The following is a 25,221-nucleotide window of genomic DNA, read 5'->3' as shown; positions in this document are numbered from 1 at the left end:
ATTTTCTTGGACCTAAAAAGGAAAATTTTCAGTGCTCATAACCTAACTCGCATGATTTTCAAATCAAAAATCGAACAAGTATGTTAATCTAACTCTCATATTGGTCAAGATTGTTTTAGTAGAAAGCAAAAACAAAAATGGTCAAAATGATGAAATAGGGGCACAGTTGAGTCAGGTGTTCTGTCTTTCTCCCGTTGTCAACATACTTGCCAGAAAGGGCACTCTACTTGACGAAAGGGCACCATATTCGCCAGAAAAAGGCACCATTGAAGCTGACCGCAAAAGGGCAGAAAGCTCTCACATCCTCCAAGCAACGAGGTATCAAGCCAAGTGCGAAGCACGAACCGGAATGGGACAAGATATCCCATTCCCTCCTCTAGGCAGATCTAATCACGTCCAAACTCCCCAGCAGAGCATCGTCAACCGATGTCAGCTGCAGATTTGCTACACACCCAATTGTAGCGCAGCCCCTCTGTGGAAGAAACTCACTGTTGTGAACAAGAAGAAGAATCTAGCGGAATGCTAGGGGTAAGACCCCGCAACTTTCCGTTTATCCACCAACCAGGGGAGGGATAAAAAAAATGAGAGATTGAAGAATAGAGAGATGTGCGCTGAGAGAAAAAGTGAGAAAATGGTTTTTTTTCAGAAAAACAGAGATTGAGTGCCCGAGTGATGTGAGAATCACAAATGAGAAAAGGGTGGGAAACAATACCCGAAAAAAAACTGGCTCCTCACGTACTGAGAGGTCTCTCGTCTTTGTAACACGTCTATGTGTCGTGTTTCTTGTTTTGTTTGTCTCGATTCTGGATTTGAGTCGTTCCGAGCGTGTCTCGATGTGTTTAAGTTGTTTACCTTTTGTTTTTCGTTGTTGAGTCTTTTTCGTTGTGTTTAGTCGTAGGCTCAATACCTGGTCAAGAACTCATTTTCTCAATTTCAAAAAATGATTTGTTGTGTGCTCAGAGTGCTGTGCCATTCTCCACATTTGTGCAAAACAAGAATTTGTTCTTTCTTAAAACCGCAGGGCTCAACCCAGGTCATGCAAGAACAGTAAAACAAGGATCTATTTGAAGCTATATGGGTTCTAGACTACAAAGCAAAAGAAAAGAAAGAAAATCGAAGCATTTGAGTATGCTTCACCTTCCGCAAATTCTGTGATTGTACTCCGGATGTACCTCTTCAGGCCTTGTCAGTGCTCCGAAGAATGAGTGCGCCTCTACTCCAAGCTTAAGCCTGCTTCAAGTCAGAATGGCAATTAAAGCAGCAGCAGATGTTATCTCTCGCCAATGTAAACAGGGTGTCCTTTTTTCGAGCAGAGTTGTGTTGCTAAGTCCTCCGAAAGGTAAATCGGAGGCACCAGAGTACGTGTTTGATGCCCTTCCATTGCATAGAATGTGAACTTTCATATACACTTCGGTTGCATGCGTGCCGCGCATCGTTATGTTTCTGCATAGAATATGCTTTCAATGTTGCATAGAAAATGCCCCCATACTTGCATAGAAATTGCATTTTATCGCACTATCTTGTGCACCTGCATTGTATTGTTTTGCGCGCTCCTTTGTTTGGAAACACTGGGATACGTCCTTTTGTTTCTTATACCTTTCTGAAACACCGGGATACGTCCCTATGTTTCTCATTCCTTCCGAAACTTCGGGATACGTCCCTATGTTTCTCCCTTTTTTCGAAACACCGGGATACGTCCCTATGTTTCTCCCTTTTTTCGAAACACCGGGATGCGTCCCTATGTTTCTCCCTTCTTTCGAAACACCGAGATATGTCCCTACGTTTCCCTTTCTCCTTCTTTTCCGAAACACCTGGATACGTCCCTATGTTTCTCCTACCTTTCCGAAGCACCGGGATGCGTCCCTATGTTTCTTCTTCCATTCCGAAACAACGGGATACGTCCCTATGTTTCTTCTCCTTTCTGAAACACCGGGATACGTCCCTATGTTTCTCCTCCTTGTTCGTAACACTAGGATACGTCCCTAATCCTTGGGATACGTCCCCAATCCTTGGGATATGTCCCTAATCCTTGGGATACGTCCCTAACCTCTGGGATACGTCCCTAACCTTTGGGATACGTCCCTAATCCTTGGGATACGTCCCTAACCTTTGGGATACGTCCCTTTGTTTCTCCCTCTTCGGTTAAAAGCGTTCGGAATACGTTCCAATACTCACACCATTTCGAAACACCGGGATACGTCCCTATGTTTCTTTCTCTTTTTCCGAAGCACCGGGATACGTCCCTATGTTTCTCTCTCCTTCCGAAACTCCGGGATACGTCCCTATGTTTCTCTTTTTCCGAAACACCGGGATACGTCCCTATGTTTCTCTCTCATTCCGAAACTCCGGGATACGTCCCTATGTTTCTTTCTCTTTTTCTGAAACACTGGGATACGTCCCTATGTTTCTCATTCCTTCCGAAACTCCGGGATACGTCCCTATGTTTCTTCTTCTTTTTCTGAAACACTGGGATACGTCCCTATGTTTCTTCCACTTTTTCGGAACACTGGGATACATCCCTATGTTTCTTCCGCTCTTCCAGAACACAGGGATGCATCCCTATGTTCCTCTCTCTTTGGTTAAGAGCATTTGGAATATGTTCCAATGCTTATACATTTCTGAAACACCAGGATACGTCCCTATGTTTCTTGCATGATCATCTGTTATGCTCGGCTTGGTGCATTGTCTTGCATTTGGCCCCTACCCTCGGGCGCATACCTTTATTTGTAGCTTGTATGCTTTCTCTAAGTCTTCGGCCTTGTCAAAAATGGGTCGTCTCTGGGCTTTGACATTCACTCCCGTCATTTTTATGACTTTCGAGTTCTGTCAAAGAGGGGCAACTGTAGACACCCCATTTTTGACCGTCCTTAAGACTTGGACGTCATCGTTTGAACACTCGGTGATCATCCTTGTTCGTGTTCGTCTTGAGCTCCCGGAGGTCTCGACAACGCGCCCTGCCTCAAGATCTCCCGACTCGACTGTTTTGTGTCTGGTTTTGCACCAAACACTTATTGTTTTGCTTCTGAGGGTGGGAAGTAGTTTGTAGGCCATCCCCACACCTCACCGGCTATGGCTTGAGGCCACCGGCCTTGTTTCCTTGCCACCGGCCATTGGTGATGGCCGGTCGGCACTATTGATGGTCGGTCGGCATTGTGTTTGGTCGGCCGGCCATTGTTTTTTATCAATCGGCCACTTGTCCTGACCGAGACCTTTTCTTGAGGGAGCTTGACCCTTTTGAACCTTTTTTTAGCTTCTCCAAGAAGCTTGACCCTTTTTTAGCTTCTCCAAGAAGCTTGACCTTTTTTTAGCTTCTCCAAGAAGCTTGAACCTTTTGACCCTTTTTTTAGCTTCTCCAAGAAGCTTGACCTTTTTTTAGCTTCTCCAAGAAGCTTGACCCCCTTTTTTAAAGCTTCTTGAAGAAGTTTGAACCTCTTGACCCCTTTGCCTAGCTTCTCTAAGAAGCTTGGCCTTTTTGATCCAAGCTTCTAAGAGAAGCTTGGCCTTTTTGGTCAAAGCTTCTAAGAGAAATTTTGCCCCCTTGGTTTCTCTATATAAGGAGAGCCTCTCCTTCCATTTTAGGGGTTAGAAAAATCAGATATATATGATATATATATCACTCCCTCTCTATATCTCCCTCTCTCTCTACATTTGGGTGGGTTAGAGGGTCCAAAAGGGGCTTGTTCTTGGCCTATTGCACACCACTTCATAGCCACACACCTCCATCATCACTTGGAGGTTCTTGGAGCTTGTTTTCAGAGGTTGAGGACTGGTTTTTGAGGCCTAAAGGCTGCTGGTTCTTGCTGGTCTTCAAAGGTAACTTCTTACCCTCTTTATTCCCCGTTTTTGCACACTCTTTTAGCCTGTCTTACTTACGGATTTGGGTTTTGTGTATAACATAAAAAAGTTCTGGTTTTTTGTGTTTAAGATACTTCATTAAGACCACTTTTGTGTTTGGGGTCGTTTACCTCCTCTTAGGCCTTGTTTGGCCCCATTTTGTGCTATTTTTGGTGAGCTTCGGGACCACCTTGTTTGGGCCTCCTCACCACTGAAATCTTGAGGGATTTCAGTGGTGAGGATGGTGGTTTAAGGTCCTAAGAAGGAGAGGGGTGACCCTCTCCCTTGTTGCCTTGTTTGTTGCCCTTTTTGGCCTTACAAAGGGGCCTATATTTGCACACTTCTTGAGCTCGGTTCAGGCATTTTTTAGTGGGTTTTAGGACCCTCATAAGCCATTTCCAGAGTTGTTTTGGTCATATTGAGTGTCCCTCTTGCATGTGTATAACAACCCCTTGCATGGCTTTCCAAAGGAGCACCTCATTCTAACATGTGTTGGCTCTATTTCAGTGGGTATTTGGTGTTTATTTAGCATGTTTTACCTCTGTCCCATGTTGGTTTGTTGACCCTTGGCATGCATCATACACTTGCTTTGTATTCCTCTATTTTGCCTAGAAATGCATCTTGCTTTTGGACCACCATGCTTGCATATTTTGGCTTAGCTTTGTGAAGTTTTTGGTCATGTTTTAACATGCTTAAGGTCTGTCTTAGGTCTTTGGATTCATGTTTTCCATGCTTTGTATAGCTTCTTTGCATTCTAGCTTACTAGCCTAGGGTGTGTAGGTCACTAGTATGCTTTACTTGGCTTGTTCTCATGATTTGGCATCATTGGAGACCACATTTCAGTCCATGTTCCATGCTTGCATACTTGCATTTTCTATCCCTTTCATGCTTTGAAGAGTTGACGGCTTATGCTCCATGTTTAAGGCCTTGTGCATGCATGCTTGTGTGTGTTTTCATGCCTTTGTTGCATCATTTTGGTCACTGTTTTGGACCTAGTAGAGAGCTGTCCAAGTTAGTGTAAGACCATCCTTTGCATGTTGATGCATGCTCACCTTGTGTGTTGTGGCATACTTGTGTGTTGTTGCATGTTTAGGTTGCTTAATATGATGCATGCCTTGCTCAATTGCATGCTTAGATCACATCTTGTATGCTTGTCACTCCCATTATTATTCCATATCTTGCATGCTTTCTCATTTAGGTTGTGCGCCTAACATGCATTGTGCATTACTTGCTTGCATGCCCATGTTGCATACTTAGTTAACATGCCTAGGTCGCATTGCATGAGCATACATGCCTTGCCTCTTGAATTGAGTATGATAGAGGTTGGGTTTCACTTGCTTGTTTGATGTGCATCTCATTTGAAATCAAAGTGCATACTTGGTTTCTTGGGCCATCACGCATTGAAATGTGCGATTGGTGGTCCGAGAATCGAGCACCATACCCCTTTGAGTCACAAACATGATAAGGGATGTGGTGGTGCACACATTGCTTTGAAAATTCCATGCCATACACTGTTTGTCCTTGTTGCTGTCAAAAACCAGTTTCTGCAGGGAGTTTCTGCCGACCGACACTGTAGAGTGCCGACCGACCATGGATTGGTGGCCGATAATGTGAAACCCCAGCCGATGGATAAGTTCCATGGCCGGTTGGTATTCCCTTCAACCGATGGTGTCCTACAGGGTTCAGGGAACCTGTCCCAGGATTTTGGCATTTTTCAGAGAAGCAGGGCAGTGTAAACAGAGGCAGCAGTGGTATGGTACGGGCTTTCAGGGCAAGATAAATCCGAACATGCATCATTCACGCATCCCGAGGCGGGGGGCTGCGGCCATCTTCTCTTTGCATTTAATTTGTTAATTAGATTAGAAATTTTGTAATATTTAATTTAGTATTATTTATTCGGACTGTAATATTTATTCGGACCCTCCGAGCGAGGGCAATTGTGTAATAAGTGTGGGTGCGTATGTGTATGTCTTCCAACCCCACGTCTTTCTTCCCTTTTATTTACCTACTTTCAATGGTTAGTATTAGGGCATATCTAAATTAGCATACCTTATGCTATGCATGCGTGCATCCATACATTTGTCTTACATGCATCGGGCTCGGCACATCATGCTAACTGCACTTGTATTTCAAATCCAAGTTGAGTACTTGTTAGTTGCAGCATTTCACATGCCATTCTTTAGAATAGCTGAGCCTATTATAGTTGCATCTTGCATGTGCTGCATTAGCCATCTTAACATGAACTAGGATCATGCATATGATTACTAACTAGTTTCTGTTTTGGCTTGGAGTGCTCTGTAAGTTCTTTTGCTTTAGCATCCTTGTATGCGTGTAAGTGTTGCTATGACAGCATGATTACCATGAAGCTAGCTGCTTATGTGATATAACTGCTTGAATGCCTGTGGATGGAGGTTGAATTACCTAACTTGGAATAATACATTAAAACTGTGAGTTTTAAGCCCACTAGATAGTGGCAAAACTATCTTTTCTAAAGCACACTTGAGGGTAGCAAAATCTGCATTTTAGCCTACTTGCGAGTAGCAAACCATTTTCAAAACAAGCATGCAATGTTTTGTTCCAATTTAGGCGATTTGGTCTATACTCGTTTGCTGTGCGCGTAACATAGTAATTTTAGGCTAAATAACTGGAATAAGAACACATAACATTTTCAAAAACGGATATCATGGTTAGTAGAGGCCGATCTTCGGATCGGGCGAGAGGGGGTGCTCATAGCTGACCTTCCCCAATCGTACCCAAGTTCCCGAGCCGAGGCAACTTTGGTGATGACGGACACGTGGCCTTTGGCACCGAGTCAGGGTTTCCTAAATTCCCCAAAAATAAAATATTTAGGTGGCAACTCTGTATCTGGCAAAGCAGTCCATGTTTGGCACTTCTTTCAAAAATCTATTTTCTCAAAACTATTTGCCAGATTTGGAGTCTTTGGTTCAGATTAAGAACCGTGACACAAATTAAGTCCGAACTGTAGCACGAAGGCCTCACGTGGGCGCGTTTACAGCGATCTAGTCTATACTTGTTTGCTGTGCGCATCACGTTGTAATTCTAGCTAATTAACCGGAATAAGAACGCATGTGTTTTCAAAAACAAGATATCATGCTTAGACAGGCCGATCTTTGTTCGGGCGAGCGGGGGTGCTCATAGATGACCTTCCCCTCTCGTACCCAAGTTCCCGAGCCGAGGTAACTTTGGTGATGACGGACACGTGGCCTTAGGCACGAGTCAGGGTTTCCTAAATTCTCCCAAAAATAAAATATTTAAGTGGCGACTCTGTATCTGGCAAAGCAGTCCATGATTAACACTTCTTTACAAAAATCAGTTTTCCAAAACGATTTGCCGAATTTGGACTCTTTGGTGATTTATCAATCTCACATCACACATTGTGAGATTAGATTAAGAACCGTGACATTAAGTCCGAATTGTAGCATGAAGCCCAAGGGCCCACCTACAAATTCCAATCTTAATTTTTTAATTTTTTGATTTTTAAAAAAAAATAAACCTCGGCATTTATTGATTTCTCTCAACTTACAAGCCTTTTTGATTTCTTACATACCTACTGCTACATTTTTTTCAATTTCTTCCATACACTATGGTTAGTGATGGGATTATTAAATTATTTTTATAAAAAATCTAAAAAAAAAAAATTTGTATAGTAAGAAAATATCTAAAACAAATATAAATTCTTATTAAATCTATCTATCTATCTATCTATATATTATATAAGTAAAGAATTACAACTTTCAACCTTAATGAAATGATAAAATTCTACAATTATAATAATATATAGATATATAGATAAATTATGGAATATATCATTATTTAAAACATATATATTATGAGATACATCATTATAATTTTAAATTTAAATTAATAAAATACTTTCCATATTTAGTGTCCTTTAAATTTGAATTTTGAAATGGATTAGTATGCTTTTTATTTTTTATTTTATATATTTGATATACACTTTCATTTGAAAGTCATAAATCCGAAGATATTAATTTTTTTATTTTTATTTTTTTGCTTGAATGAAAGCTATAGAGGATTTTTTTAATCATCTGAAATCAAAAAATTAAAAATTATAGTTTGAGATATTGAAACTCCCACAAAACTTGTAGTTAGAAAGCCTTTTTTACTTATATAATATATATATAGATAGATAGATAGATTTAATAAAAATTTATATTTGTTTTAGATTTTTTTTAATATACAAATTATTTTTTTTTAAATTTTTTTATAAAAATAATTCAACAATCCCATCACTAACTATAGTGTATGGGAAAAGTTGAAAATGGTGTAACAGTAGGTATGAGAGAAGTCAAAAAAACTTGTGACTTGGGTGAAGTCAATAAATGCTGAGGTTTTTTTTTTAAATAAAAAAATTAAAAAAATTAAGATTGGGATATTGAAACTCCCACAAGCTTGTAAGAGATGTGAATTTCTAAAAAATCATATTTAAATTATTTATGCCATTATAAAAAGTAAATTTTTTTCATATCAACTTAGTGGTAGTTTGAGAAGTGCTAAATAAGTATACTTTTTTATATTTTACGAAAATATATACTGAACAGTAGAGATATGATGTGACTCAAAAAATATAATTAAATATAGTTTTTTACTTTTTACGAAAAGATATGTAAAAAAGTAGAGATGTGATGTGACCCAAAAAAATAAAAAGATAAAAAGGTGAGCTAATATGACACTTCCCAAACAATCATTTATTTGATGATCCCTTTCTAAAGTTGTATTTTTAAAATATTTTTAAGAAAAATTCTATTGAAAATCTTAAGTATATTGTTTTTTCTTTTGTTCATTAATATTAAATTTTTAATTAATTTTATTTATTATTTTAAAAAATAAATTAGCAAATAATTTATATATTTATATATATAATTTTGTTTTGGTTGCTCAGGTTATTTGGTGTTTTTGCCCAAGTCCATTCAAATTTAATTTGAATTTTTAAATTCTGCATAGGTCATCACTTAATTAAAAATATGTTGCTCAATCTTTAAAAAATTTTAAGCTCGACTCAAGTTGCTTGGGTTGAGCTCACCTAAGTTTGCAATTCTAACAGGGGGTTAAAAGTTACATGATTAAATTTGTGATAAATTAAAAAATAATAAATAAATTGTGATAAAATTGTGGGACTTAGATTGTAAATTTCAATCTTCTTTGTTTTCATAATTTACATACCAAAATTTAATTTATATACCAAAATTTAATTTATATTATTTTGTACAAAAATATATTATTAATTTTTTTACATGCCGTGCATAGAACGGGTTACCACTAGTTATCAAATTATAACAATGGTACTCCAATGGCTACATTCTATTTTGACAAATCTTAACTAACTTTCCTTCTAATTTTGTAGGTGGTGTTTGGAAATACGTTTTTTAGTGATTTTTTTTGTTTTTGTTTTTTTTTGTCTTTTGTGACCTTTTTCAAACTGTTTCCAAAAAAAAAAAAATTAAATATTTACATTCTACCCTACTAGACAAATACAAAAGATTAAAAAATTGAAAAAAAAATTAATTGAAAAATATGTATGTATTTTTTTTATTTGTTGCCTTCATTTCAATAATATATGTATTTTTTTCATAATAACATTGAAAAATTAAAATTATACTAAAAAATAGTCAACATTACATTACAAAAGATAAAATTAAATGGACCACTACGTTTCATTACAAAATAAAAATTACAAAGCAAATAAATAATAAAAATTACATTGAAAAATAAATGATATTGCAAAATGAAAAAGTACATTCTCCTATAATTATTCATCAGGAGGCAGGAAAAAATAGTAATTTGGGTTGCTCACATGTGCAGACCACTTTACGAAAATCTCATTTTTGCACATTATGTAACAAGTTTTCGTCTGAGGGTTGAAATGACAAATGTCCGATATCATTATCAATTGCTCTTCTTTTTTTTATCTCATGTTCTTTCATCTTCTACAATGCTTGAGCCATTGTTTCTTCTCTTTCAGTTTTTTCATTTCATTCTCAACAAGATGTTGGTTAAATGTCTCCAACAAATTATTAAATTTGTGGACTTTAGCATCAATGATTTGAATTTTCTAAAATAATTCTTTTGCAGATTTCCAACCTATAGGCCTTTTACCCCTTGCAGAGACATTGCCCTCACCGATTAGATTATTATCAACAGTTGGATTGTTAACAACACTTGAACTATTGTCTTCTTCAAGAGAAATGCAATTATCCATAGTGGATTTGAGGGTTGAATTAGGGAAAAACAGTGTATGTATCACTGACTTCACTGTGTTCATAAGAGCTTCATCTTGCCATCTGATATTGTTTTGCAAGACTAGCCAATAATGTTTAAAAGCAAAATGTTTGTTTTTATCTTGATAGTATAAAAGTTTTGCTGGAAGCATCTGTATAAACAAAATATTAAATTAATTAATGAGTGAAATTTTTATATAAGACAAAATATAAAAAAAATTAATATAATAAATGAAAATGAAATCTTACTATATCAACTTGAGACATCTCATTTGGGTGTAGATTTTTGACTTGCGCTAAACACCCACAAAATTTGTTGTAACATTCATGATTATATCCCATCAAAATGAGATAGACACTTGTGTTCTTAACTGATCACTCTGAAACGAGCAATAATTTTCATAAATTCTTGTCTAAAAATTAGCATACGATTGCGAATTGCCAACAATTGGGTCTTCAGTAATGTGACACCATACTCTACAAATTGCCACATCTTCTTAAGTGGTGAATGATTTTTCTCTCTTTGTTTTTGACGAACCTTCCACACTGATTGTGTAAAAAAAACAAACAAGAAAAATATTATGTAGATTGAAAGTTGTGAATTCAAATTAAGATTGGTTGTTTAGATTTAGAGGGAGTAAAAATATGACCGTTTCTTTTTTTTTTTTTTTGTCAGTTTAATTTATGGCTATTAAAAAGAGTCGTTTCAAACTTTTGAGGAAGGAAGAAAAAGAGTCGTTGCTCAATTTGTGCATTCCAATGACAAAAAGAGTAATCCAACGGTTCAGATCAACCTTCTAGAATCATCTGAACCCATCTCCCAGCTCCTCTCTCTCTCTCTCTCCATTCCAGATTAACCCTCTGGAATCTCTATTGTCTCTTTCTCCCTCTCTCTTACTATCTTTATCTCTCTTATTCTCTCTTACCGTCTCCATTCTTTCCGTTATACTCTTTCGCCCTATCTCTCACCTTCTTCATCACCACAACCAACACCACAACCATAAGAACTAGTAGAAGCACCACCATAACTACTACCAATCTCAAATCCTCAAACCCCAAATTTCCTTCTCCAACCCTCTTCTCTACCACAACCCCTGTCTTTCACCTTCTTCTCGCTGTCTTCCTCTTCGATCTCTCTCTCCCTCCGTTCTAAACCCTTTTCTCCAACGATCCAAACCCTAACCCTAATGAAAATGATCCTCTTTTTCCCTTTTCGATCTCTTTCTCTCTCCCTCTATTATAAACCTCTTCTCCAACAATCCCTCTATTTAAAAAATGATTCAAACCTAAAACTCTAATGAAAACCATCCAAAGAAGATAAGAAGATCAACCTGAAGCCCTACGAAGATGATCCAAACATGAAGATGAAGAAGATGAAGTCAAAGAATCTTCAAATCGTAGGTACTTTTTAGTATAAAGTTGATGAAATTCAATTTTTATTTTTGCTTCAGATTGTTTGAAATTCCTAAAATTGACTAATTCATGTTATTGAAATTGATTGATTCATATTGTTTGAAATTCCTAAAACTCAATTTATTTATTTATTTTTTTGCTTCAAATTGATTTATTGATTCTGAAATTTTTAGATTCAGAATTTATTTATTTTGGGTGAATTTTGTTTCTATTTTGGAAATTTTTGCTAGGAAGGATGATGAGAAACGGAAGGAAGAAACAATTGGTTTTGGTGACTTGGCAGCTTTGGCAGTTGCCAAAATTTGTCCCATATTTGCTATAATATGGCTTTGGCAGCTCCAATGACAAACCATTGGAGATATTTGATTGACAGAATTAGAACATATGATTGGGATTATTAATCTGTAGACCCAAGAATCCTGTGTTTGTTTTGAAATTTTTGTTTCAGGATTATTAATCCAATGGATAATTAATCCAACAAATTTATAAGATTATTAGTAATGGAGTAAGGGTGAGATTATATATCTTGAGTTGGGAAATAAAATAAAAAGACTTTTTTACCCTTGACTAAAAATTTAAACACTTACTGTTTTTATATAATTTTATATTTTAGAAGGCTAAAAATAATTTTCAAAAATTTTAAAATATTTTTTGATATTTATTTTATCAAATTAGTTTATATTTTAAAAAATTAAAAAACAAACCAAACATGGCCTTTGTATTTTGTATTTTTATTTTGCTTTTATTTATTTATTTATAATTTTTTTTTTAAAACCACGTTTATGAAAAATTTTTGATAAAGTAAAGATTGTGAAAAAACATTAATGGAGGGTAAGGTTGAAAAAGAAGATAAATGCGATTGTAATCTTATATTCATATGTTTTCTTATCCAATGCAAATTAAATAATAGATAAGTGGATAATTTATCATACTGATCCAATTAGACAGTGAATATCATACTAATTTAATGAAATTATTAATACCTTTATTATTAATTTTGTGAATCAAATATGACCTTAGAGTTGTCATTACCAGAATTCTATTATCAAATGGTTTTAAAGCATTGTTTAACAAGAAATTATGTTAAAAAGTTTTAGAATGTGGTGAAAGATTTTAAAAGTTTTAAAATAATAAAAAGTGTTTTGAAATTAGTAAAAAATATATATATATATAAAAGTGTTTTAAAGCATTGCGTTTTTGGTTCCTTTTTATTTTTTCTCATTTTAAATTATCATTTCTTATATTTCAATAAGAACACTTGGTCAGATTGAAATAAATAAATAAATATATATATATATATATATCTATATATATATAGAATAAAGCTTGAGAGCTCGAATTGGCGTCCCCCCAATTGCTGAAATGACGTCGTTTCAGCAATTCAATTTTTTTTTTCTTTTCTTCCTCCAGTCTGAAACGGGGTGAGGGTGAGGGTGAGGGTGAGGGAGAGGGAGAGGGAGAGAAAGAGAAAGAGAGGGAGAGGGAGAGAAAGAGAGAGAGGGGAAGCAGATCGCGTCGCCTCCACCGCCGATCGCGTCGCCTCCACCGCCGATCGTCGCCTCCACCGCCGATCGTCGAGCCTCCGCCGATCGCCATGCCTCTGCCTCGCCCCTGCCCCCCGCCTCTGCCTCCAGCCCCATTTTTTAGGCCCCTTCCAGTCCTTCTTCCTCCTCCTCCCCCTCCTCCTCCTCCTCCTTCCTCCCCCGTCTTCTTCTTCCTTCTACTGTCTTCTTCTTCGTTCTGCTGAAAAAAAAAAAAAACAAAAACAAAAGCACAAACGACGTCGTTTTTGTTTTTAGGGGCATTCGGGGGAGCTCAGTTTCGAGCTCCCTAGCACGACTCATATATATATAAGGATTTTAAACGAATGTATAGATTTTAGTAGGGATAATTATTGATAAATCTCATTTAGAAGTGTTTTAACCTAAAAAGTCCATGAAGAAATTTATTAACCCATTTAGTCCCATATATGTATACTTTTATTCCATAAAGTCATTTTTCTTGATTTACACTCTTTTTTTTAGACTCTTATGCCCTTATATTTAATTTTGATACCCTTACAAATATTTTTTGAACAGTTAGCAATTTTATGATGTAAATATTCATATTTTAACATTCACATTGGTAAGAATGTAAAATTAGCCTGTGGCCCGTGAGCGGTCCGAAGATCGCCCGTGGGCCGAGGCGGGCCCGGTCCGTTGACAATGTGAATATTCACATTGACATGTTAACATTCACATTGATAGAAGTGTAAAATTGGCCAGTGGCCCGTGGGCGACCCGAAACCCGCCTGTGTCCCGTGGGCTGCCCGGGGCAGGCCCGGCCCGTTGACAATGTGAATATTCACAATAGCATATTAATATTCATGTTGATAGGAGTGTAAAATTGACTCGCGGCCCAAAACCCGCGCGTGGGCCCGGCCCGACCCGTTTACAATGTGAATATTCATATTGGCATGTTAACATTCACATTGATATGAATGTAAAATTGGCCCGCGGCCCGTGGGCGGCCCGAAGCCCGCCCGTTGCCCGGGGCAGAGTGGGCTGTAAATATTCATATTTTAACATTCACATTGGTAAGAATGTAAAATTGGCCCGTGGCCGGTGGGCTGTCCGAAGCTCGCCCCCGAGCCGGGGCGGAATATTCACATTGACATGTTAATATTCACATTGATAGGAGTGTAAAATTGGCCCGCAACCCGTGGGCTGCTTGGGGTGGGACCGGCCCAGCCCGTTGACAATGTGAATATTCACATTAACATATTAACATTCACGTTGATAGGAGTGTAAAATTGACCCGCGGCCCGTAGGCGGCCAGAAACCCGCCCGTGGGCCCGGCCGGCCTGTTTATAATGTGAATATTTACATTGACATGTTAACATTCATATTAATAGGAGTGTAAAATTAGCCCACGGCCCGTGGGCGGCCCAAAACAAGTCCGCGGGCCCGGCTCGGCCCGTTTACAATGTGAATATTCACATTGACATGTTAACATTCACATTGATAGGAGTGTAAAATTAGCCCGTGGCCCGTGGGCGGCCCGAAGCCCGCCCGTTGCCCGGGGTGGGCTGTAAATATTCATATTTTAACATTCACATTAGTAAGAATGTAAAATTGGCCCGCGGCCCGTGGGCGGTCCGAAGCCCCCCCTAGGCCGGGGCGGACCCGGTCTGTTGACAATGTGAATATCCACATTAATATGTTAACATTCACATTGATAGAAGTGTAAAATTGGCCCGCGGCCCATGGGCCTGCCTAGCCCGTTGACAATGTGAATATTCACATTAACATATTAACATTCACGTTGATAGGAGTGTAAAATTGACCCGCGGCCCGTAGGCGGCCCGAAACCCGCCCGCAGGCCCGACCCGTTTACAATGTGAATATTCACATTGACATGCTAACATTAACATTGATAGGAGTGTAAAATTGGCCTGCGGCCCGGAGCGGGTTTGACCTGTTGACAATGTAAATATTCACATTGACATGTTAATATTCACATTGATAGGAGTGTAAAATTGGCCTACGGCTCGTCGGCCACTCGAAGCCCTCGCGTGGCCCGGGGCAAGCTCGTTTGGGCCCGGGCCCGAGCCCAGCCCAAGAACTTGGGCTAGGACCTGGGCCATCACTTTGAAGCTCGGCCCGCATAAGGCTCATTTAAGGCTCGGCCCGAGGCCCGGCCCGCCAAAGGCCCGATGTCTTTTTTGTGAAAAATAATAAAATTTTGGGAGAAAAAATTAAAAAAAATTAAAAAAAATGGCGAGGCTCACCCAAGCCCAAGTCTAAGCCCAAGCCCCTTAGCTCGACCCATCGAGGCACCCAAAGCCTGAATATCTTTGTGCCAAGGCTAGGGCCTAGGCCTAATTTTTTGGCCCGTGGGCCGATCCGGCCCGGCCCGAATTTTGGCAAGCACCCACGAAACTTTACATGGGTTGGCCCTGGCCCGGGCTGGGCCGAGCCCCTACACATTGATGATATGAACATTCACATTGACGGTGTGAACATTTACATTGACGATGTAAACATTCACATTAGGGGTATTTTGGTAATTATGTCACCCATAGGATGTGAACATTCACATTAGGGTTATTTTGGTAATTATGTCACCCATAGAACTTATTGAAACGTAAGAAAATAATGTGGACTAAATGGAACATAAGTAGATGAAAATGGTATTTTGGTCTTCTTACCTGAAATAGGAACATTCACATTTACGGTGTGAACATTCACATTGACGATGTGAACATTCACATTAGGGGTATTTTGGTAATTATGTCACCCATAGGATGTGAACATTCACATTAGGGGTATTTTGGTAATTATGTCGCCCATAAGACTTATTGAAACATAAGAAAATAATGTGGACTAAATGGAACATAAGTAGATGAAAAGGGTATTTTGGTCTTCTTACCTCAAATAGGAACATTTACATTGACGGTGTGAACATTCACATTGATGATGTGAACATTCACATTAGGGGTATTTTGGTAATTATGTCACCCATAGGATGTGAACATTCACATTAGGGGTATTTTGGTAATTATGTCACTCATAGGGCTTATTGAAACGTAAGAAAATAATGTGGACTAAATGGAACATAAGTAGATGAAAATGATATTTTGGTCTTCTTACCTCAAATAGGAACATTCACATTGACGGTGAGAATATTCACATTAGGGGTATTTTGGTAATTATGTCACCCATAGGATGTGAACATTCACATTAGGGGTATTTTGAAAATTATGTGACCCATAGGACTTATTGAAACATAAGAAAATAATGTGGACTAAATGGAACATAAGTAGATGAAAAGAGTATTTTGGTCTTCTTACCTTAAATAAAAACATTCACATTGACAATGTGAACATTCACATTAGAGGTATTTTGGTAATTATGTCACCCATAGGACTTATTGAAACATAAGAAAATAATGTGGACAAAATAGAACATAAGTAGATGAAAAGGGTATTTTGGTCTTCTTACCTCAAATAGGACCTAACGGAATAATAAAAAAGAATATGGGTTGGATGGAATAAAATTCTTAGAAAAAAGATTTATCAAAAAAACTCTCATTTTAGTAATATATATCTATATCTATACATATAAATATAATAATAACTTAACTGCTTGAGCTTCGTCTTTTTTTCTTTTCTTTTTTTTCTTTTTTCTTATTTTGAGTAATTTACTAATGGTAATCTATATGTTGAGGAAAGATTTTTTTTGTAATTACGTAAATATTCTTGATCAATTATGCAACAAGTTTTTTTGTAATTACGCAAACATTCTTGATCAATTATGAAACATAAATATTTTATTTTTTAACAAGTTACAAATACACCCATGAGGTTTGTTTAAAATATGAATCAATCCTATAATACTATAAATTACAACTATCGTTCGTTATAAATTTTAATTTAACACAATAGGGAGAAAAAAAAAACCAATTCTCTTTATGCAATAATAAATTATCAAAATTATTTATTGAAAAATATTTCTCATATCATTAAAAACCGTTAATTGACTTAATGATTTATTTATTAACAAAATGGTTAATTAAAAAATATTTTTAATATCATTAAAAATTGTTAATTTACTTAATAATTTATTTATTAATAAACTTGGTCATTTGTTATGCAAATATTATTTATGTATTAATAAAATTAGTTTTTTGCGTATGTATGTATTTTCTTCTGCTTCTTTATTAATTCAGTGAATTATCTTAGTAGTTTTTTTTTAGATGAGAAAATTATCTTAGTATTTGTTTTATATTTATCGGTTGAGAAAAACTATCCAACATATATATATATATTTTTTTTTATAAATTCGGAAGGAATATATCATTAGGTGTATAATAAATCAAAAAATGATAGATATCATATTACATAATTATATCATATTTCTAATAATTTATTTTATTCAATTTCAAAGAACAATATTCTAATTTTTAAAAAATTATCAAAATATAAAATTTAAATATATTGTAATAATAGCCTTTACGTGGGTCTTTTTAAACTAGTATAATATATTTCTTATGTAGAAATTCCATTTTGGGTCATGCGATTCTGGAGTGTTCTGAAAAGATGGTTAAAAGCTGACTTATTTATTTATTTATTTATTTTTGATTTTTTTTTGTGTGAGAGAGAGAGGGGTTAAAGCCCCTTTCCAAAATGGGCCTCGGACTTAAGTCACATTATTGGTACAATATTATGGATTATATATATATAGATAGATAGATTTTGTTTTGCTCTCTAATATGGAAATATGTTTGGTGTACACCACTAATCTATCTTTGTTTCTTCTATCAATATTATTTTATTTAATAGTGGTGAGTGTTGTATTTGCTCATATTGTAACTTCTACAAATTTTTGATGATTAAAGATGGAAAATAATTTATTTATCATGTATCATCATCTACTTAACAACAGCTTCGTAAAATTTTTTTACTTTTTTTTTTTTTTAATTCTCTAAGTTTATGAATTACAATTTTATTTTATGAGAGAAGAGTGAGTTCACGATATCTATGGGCTCACCCTGATCTCACAATCACTTTTTATTGGATGGTGTATTATCCTTTCACATCATTCTTATTTTTATGCTTCGAAATGAATTTTTTGCTAGTAATATTTACTTGTTGACTCATTTAAAAATTTAACATTTAAAAAAAAAACAATAACTTCATTATTTATATTTTTAATAGTAACCAACAAAAAAATCAAACAATTAAAGATGACCAAAATTTATAGATGACATCAGAAAATAATAATTTAACAAAAATCGAGTAAAAAATTATAAATTCAAGAATATTAAAAGGTCACCTGCATCTGCTTTTCTTTTTTTTAAATCCAACAATTAATTTTTTTTTCTAATTTGGACAAAAAAAAGTTTGGTTGGCCTTATTGGCAGGACATATTTGGATGTTGCAATACATCTTTACATTATTACATTAAATTAATTATAATTTGCTAAGACAACAACCAATCAGGTGCAATAGACGGTTCATAAACTTGTTTTAAATCACCCATAAAAATTAGATTAATTAATTTTATAATTTTTTTTTTTTTAATTTCTTACATAGATTCAAACAAGAAATATAATATGTATACATAAGATTCAATATTGGCGGTGGGTGTAAATGTTTATAATATTAAATTTTTTTTAAAATGTTGTTTTGGGTATAGTTTATAAGTTAATTTTTTTACTTAGCCTATGTTTGGGAAGTGATTTTTGGGACTTTTTTGGCTAAAATAGTCACAAAAAATAAAATAGGCTTTTTAGTCCAATAAGATAAAATATCATATCCAATCCATAATTATTACATTCTCTCTCACAAAAAAATCAAAAAAGTCAAAAGCTTTTTCCAAACCAGGCTTTTTAGCCCTAGGCTAAAATAGTCAAAAAAGCTAAAAAGCCAACCCACTTCCCAAACGAAGCCTTATTGTGAAAAGATGTACAAAAAAAAGTAAAGAAGTGATAATCTAAATAAACTAATAAACTAATAAATTGATTTTTTTTAAATGTTGCTAAAAGAAGTCTATTAAAATTGATTAATATTTTTAGATTGTTTGACAAAGGAAAAAATCATTCTAAAAGTTATGGGATGTGATATTTAGGCAAAGTTTGGGAAGTCTCAAATAATCTATCTTTTTATCTTTTTTTTATTATATCACCTCTCTACTTTTTTGCACATGTTTTCGTAAAAAGACAAAGCCTCCGTTTGGGAAGTGGGTTGACTTTTTGGTTTTTTGGCTTTTTTGACTATTTTAGCCTGGGCTAAAAAGCTTGATTTGGGAATGACTTTTTGGCTTTTTGGCTTTTTTGACTTTTTTTGTGAGAGAAGAGTGTAATGATTATGGGTTGGATGTGATGTTTTGTTTGTTGTGGCTAAAATAGCCTATTTTGTCTTTTGTGGCTATTTTAGCCCCAACCTTGCTTGCCAAACGGACCCAAAAAATACACTTATTTAGATCAACCCAAACAACCTCTTATTGGGTGGGAAAGATAGTATTAGAAAAGTAAAAAAACATAGTCTCCGTTTGGGAAGGAAGGTTTGCGCTAAAATAGTCATATAAGACAAAATAAGTTATTTTAGTCTTATAAGACAAAACATCACATCTAATCAAAATCATTATATTCTTTCTCTCACAAAAAATTAAAAAAAACTAAAAACCCTTCTCAAACGATACTTTTTAACTCCACACCAAAATAAGTAAAAAATAAAAAAACTAATCCATTTCCCAAACCAACCCATAATAACGTTCCCACCACCAATTTAAGTTTGTGCATCATTGAATATACTAGAGGTAGTTTATGAGACAATTGAAGTAGTTTATATATTTTGGTAATTAAGAAAGAAAAAACAAAAGTGAAAAACGTGACAATCTAAAACCGGCTCAATTATGACCTTCATATAATAATATAGGGAAAGGCATGGTTTGGAAAGTGGGTTGGCTTTCTAATTTTTTGACTTTTTTGACTATTGTAGTCTGAAGTTAAAAAGTTTGGTTTGAGAAGGGGTTTTGATTTTTTGACTTTTTCGTGAGAGAAAGAATGCAATGATTATGAGTTGGATGTAATATTTTATTTTATTGGATTAAAAAACTTATTTTGCTTTTTTGCGACTATTTTAGCAAAAAAATACCTCTAACCCAACTTCCCAAACCATGCCTTAAAGGGTTGTACCATATACATCTTATAATTAAAAAAGAAATAATATAATTTTTCATTTTATGAGTCATAAGTAAAATAAAAAATAAAAAAAAAAGTTATAACCAACTAACACATAAAATATAACTAAAGATTTCATAAGTTATAATTAAATAAAATTATAGTTAAAAAAAAAAATTGATCATAATTAAAAAAAAAAATGATATAACATTGGGGTCATATGATAGGGTTACGTATAGTAGAATTTTTCTAATAAGATAAATATAAAATAAATATTTAGAAAATAATAATGATTTCAATTATTTTTAAAATACAATAAAATTTAATTGTGAAGTTGATGAAAAAAACCTTTTCATACTAGCGGTGCAAATGAGAGGTTGTGAAAAGTTTGTTTTTTGTTTTTGTTTTATTTTTTTAAAAACAGCAATTGAAGTTTCAACTCTTTTGTGTCATTCTACGGGTAGGGCTATTTATTTCTTGTTTGACACGTACATGCCATCTGTTAGGACACCCACAATCAAAATTATTTGGATAAATTATATAATTGTTGCTTATAATTTTAAAAATTATATTTTATTTCTTTAAAATTTTAATTATGAGATATTTTAAGAAGATAGTTAAAAATTAACTTTTAACTTTTAACTAAATTTTTCAATTTTTTTAAAAAGTGATTTGAGAAATTAATAAAAAAATTAATTTTTTACTTTTTGGGTTAATATCTATTTATGATATTACATCAGAATAAAATGACTAAAATATCTCATCTAACTTAAGAAATTTATTTGGCATATACTAAAAAAGTCAAAAAATCACTATCTTATTTAAGTCACATCATTTTATTTAAGTCACATCACCTTTCTACCATATCACTTCAAACCTAACTCATACCCAATCCATATTTCATAAAAAGTAAAAAAATTACATTTATTTAGAACATCCCAAACCACCCCTCACTTTTTGACCCAAGTGGCTCATTTAAGTAAGTGCTTGTTAGAACAAGGAGGATAGTCATGTAATTTCACACTTTGCGTTTTGCAAACTTCCTAAATAGTATTCCAACTTTTGTAGCTACCTCAGTCTCCGTTTGGCAAGTTGGTTTATGGGTTTTTTTTGATTATTTTAGCCATAAAAGACAAAATCGGTTATTTTAGCCACAACAAACAAAACATCCCATCCAACCCATAATCATTACACTCTTCTCTCACAAAAAAAGTCAAAAAATCTAAAAAGTCAAAAAATCCTTCTCAAACCAAGCTTTTTAGCCCAGGCTAAAATAGCTAAAAAAACTAAAAAGCTAAAAAATTAACCCACCTCCCAAACGAAGCTTCAGGCTGCTATTTTGGCTGCAAAGATGCATTTTTTATTTGGGTTGTGAAAAGACCACTATATAATAAATTATTTATTTTATTAATAAATTATCAAATTAATTTTTAATGATATCAGAAATATATTTTAATTAATAATTTAGATAATTTTATTATTGTATAAAAAAATAATTAAGAATTTTATTAATTTTATTAAATAAAAAATTCTAATAATAAGATATTTATAATTTTTAAAATCATAGAAGACAATAAGCATTATAAGCAAACCTTAGAGGGTGTTTGTAAGCTAATTAATTTAAAGGTAAATTCTAAATACATCGACTGAGTTTGCTTGAGGTATAGATTGTTTCTTGTTATTTTAGATACGCCTGTTTAATTTTTTAATTTCATGACAAATGATCCCATTGTTATCAAATCAATTAATTATTTTTAATAATATCATAAATATATTTTAATTAATAATTTAAATATTTTTATTGTTATATAAGAAAGTAGTTAGATTTTTTATTAATTTTATTAAATAATAAATTCTCACAATGAGATATTTATAATTTTTAAAAGTACAAGTATAATTGGTATGGTATGCCTTTGTTTGGTTATTTTAGCCTGTGATTAAAAAATCTCGCTTGAAATAAGTTTTTTGACTTTTTTGACTTTTGTGAGAGATAATTATGGTTTTAATGTGACATTTTATCTTAATAACTTTTAATTTATTTTGTCTTTTTGTAACTATTTTAACCCAAATAGCCTATGTCAGACATAACCTAAGTAAATCAAATAGTGTATTTATAAGAGTTATTTATATGAAGATCCCATTCAATATTTTAAAAATCGAACCGGTAAATGAACTGAAAAAGGAATTAGGTGGACGAGCCACCGGTTCAACCAGAATCGAACCGTGACGTAATAAATATATTAAAATTATATTTAAATAAAAATATAAGTAATAAAATTATAAATTAAAAATATTAAATTATCTTAAATATTTCTCTTTACTGAAAAATATAATAATATATTTTAAAATATTATTAATTTTAATTTTGGAAAAGGAAATCAAATATTCAATATTCCTTCTATATGATTTTAATTCAAATAATTTGATTGAAAGAATAACAAAAACTTTGGAGGGCTATCAAAATTTTAATATTTCTTCCAATATATTTGATTGAATCCTACATAGATTTCTTTAGTTTTTTTAAAGAATTTTTTTCTTATAAATAGGTAGAGACTTTCACAATAATTTCAAGCTCTTAATGGGATTTCTCATAAGAGAAGATCCTTGAAAGAAAATTTCCAATTAATTTTTTTTTATATTCTTATATATATATATATATATAAAACAAGAAAGAAGGAAAGAAAAAAAAAAGTTAGAAGAAATTTAAAAAAAAAACAAAATTTTCAATTTCATCGACGGCTCTTTTGGGAAGTGGGTTATAATATACTTTCCGAATTATAACCCACTTCCTCTCTCACACAAAAACTTATTATAAGCTGTTTATAAGCAACTTTTTACCCAAAAGCTGATTATAACCATCTTCCCAAAATAGCCCTGACTCGGCAAACCGGCTTCGGGTCGACCGGTTCAATGTCCGGTCCGATTTTCAAAACCTTGATCCTATAAACTATTGATAAATATTACTTTACCTCTTAGATTATAAAAAATGTACAAATAATTTTTTTTCTTCTTTTTATTTTGATCAGCAAAAAGAACTTTATTGATGAACATCAAAATACAAGACATGAGACATACATCAATAGATGTGGTGAGTGCAAGGAGTATTACATCGCAAAACAGACTTAATCGGGCATAAAAATGTACCAATTAGATTTCTTAATAGAATGGGTCAAAGTAAAACACATCAATGGCCTAAGAGATTCATATATACACTTTTATAATTTAGATAACAAAATAATACGTCTCAATAATTTAAAAAATTTATTTATATATTTTTATAATTCAAAAAATCATAATAATATTTTTTAATAATTTAAAAATCTCCATATAAACAACTCTATTTGTAATTCACCCTTATTTAAAGAGGGGTAAAAAGTTTCACCTGCCCTAGAGAGGCTACTCACCATAGATTTTGCCACTGAACTGACACTACACACAACTCTGTCTCCCTCTCTCTCTCTCTCTGGGTGGGTGCAGTAGTAGTACACAGCTTTTGGGGGGAGAGTTTTGCATGGATAAGGTTTGAGCTAAAAAGCAAGGAGTACCTGCGTGTTACTCTTTTGTTTGCTTATCCTCTCTAATAAATTCACCCTCCCAGCCCCTTCCCACCGCCAGTAAAATTTGTGTCACTGGGTCTATTTTTGTATACAATTTTTGGGGGTAAAAATGGATGTGACCCCTAACAATTTCTCTTTACGTTTTAAGAGCCCATTTTGATCAATCCACCAATGCAAAGAATGACCCACCAGTTCAGAGGGAAGAGTAGTAGTAGTGTGTGACAGATCAGAATACCCATCCTTTTAATGGTTGCTATTTTGAGCTCTTTGGTAATGTATTGTGAGTGGACCCTTCATTCTGTGTCATAGTTTATGGAAATGGTAATAAGTGCGTTAATGAAGGGTGAAAATCAATTTCTTCACCAAAAAGTTACACTGAAATCGATTAGTATTATATTTATAGAAATTAGGAGTGTTCAGCAGATATTTTGATTCGTTTAAACTGATTGAATTGAATTGATCTGTCTCATTTTGAACAGATACATAATGACGAGAGGACAGTTATGGATTGATTTTTTTCAATCTGCCTAGTTTTAGACGGATGACGGATTTGAGATTCTTTTAGCTGCAATCAAACAGTCAAATCGCGAGCACACTTAGTAATTTGTAAGATTTTATATTTTCAATTTGTTTAGATATTTTGTTTGTATTTTCAATTGAAAAATAGTTTAGATATTCTGTTATATTTTTAATTTGTTTTCAATTTGAAAATCATTTTATCAAATGACAAGTGTTGATATTTGGTATTTTTGTATTGAAAATATAAGACTTAATTTTCTCATTTTTTAAACAATTAAATTAAATAGTTTTTGAATACAAAAAAGTAATAAAATAGTTTTGATAATGCATGGTCTTCTTATATGTATTTATTATTGGTATTTGACAATTTATTTGATAATGTTTTGGTTATGTTGAGTTGGATTGTTATAAATAAAATAAAAAAATATTGACAAATTGTTGTATTATGTTTAAAATTTATAAAAATTTAAACTGTTAAACCGATTTACATCCATTTGCAATTCCTCAATCCGTTCAATCACCATTCACCAATCCAGCGGACGGATGAGGATTGATTTTTTTCAATCCACCAATCCGATGAACGGATGACAAATTAGAGGTTCCGACAGCAAATTCGAGGTTCCCCTGACAGAAGTGTGCATATAAATTATAATTTTTTATTGATCTAAAATTGTGTGCAGTTCATAAAAATGTATATTAAGCTTGTTTAGTGTAATTTGTTTTAAGTTAAAAATTGATAATTAAAATGTACAAATTAAAAGCAATCCTCTCTCAAATTTGTAGGTAATTAATTTTTTTTAATTAATCCGTTTAAGTTATTTGTTCTAAATAAATTATAAACAGAAACAAAAAATATATATACATATATATTTAAGAAATATAATATTAAAGCATTTGTCTTGCAATGAAAAGATTGCCAATCCGGGGGAGATGCCCCATGCGCGTTTCTGTTCTGATCAATTCCATGTCCTAAA

This window comes from Camellia sinensis, chromosome 1, assembly GCF_055761805.1.
Source record: "Camellia sinensis isolate YWXY chromosome 1, ASM5576180v1, whole genome shotgun sequence".
NCBI classification, from domain to species: Eukaryota; Viridiplantae; Streptophyta; class Magnoliopsida; order Ericales; family Theaceae; genus Camellia; species Camellia sinensis.
The sequence above is the reverse complement of the archived record's forward strand: the minus strand, read 5'-3'. Positions refer to the sequence as shown.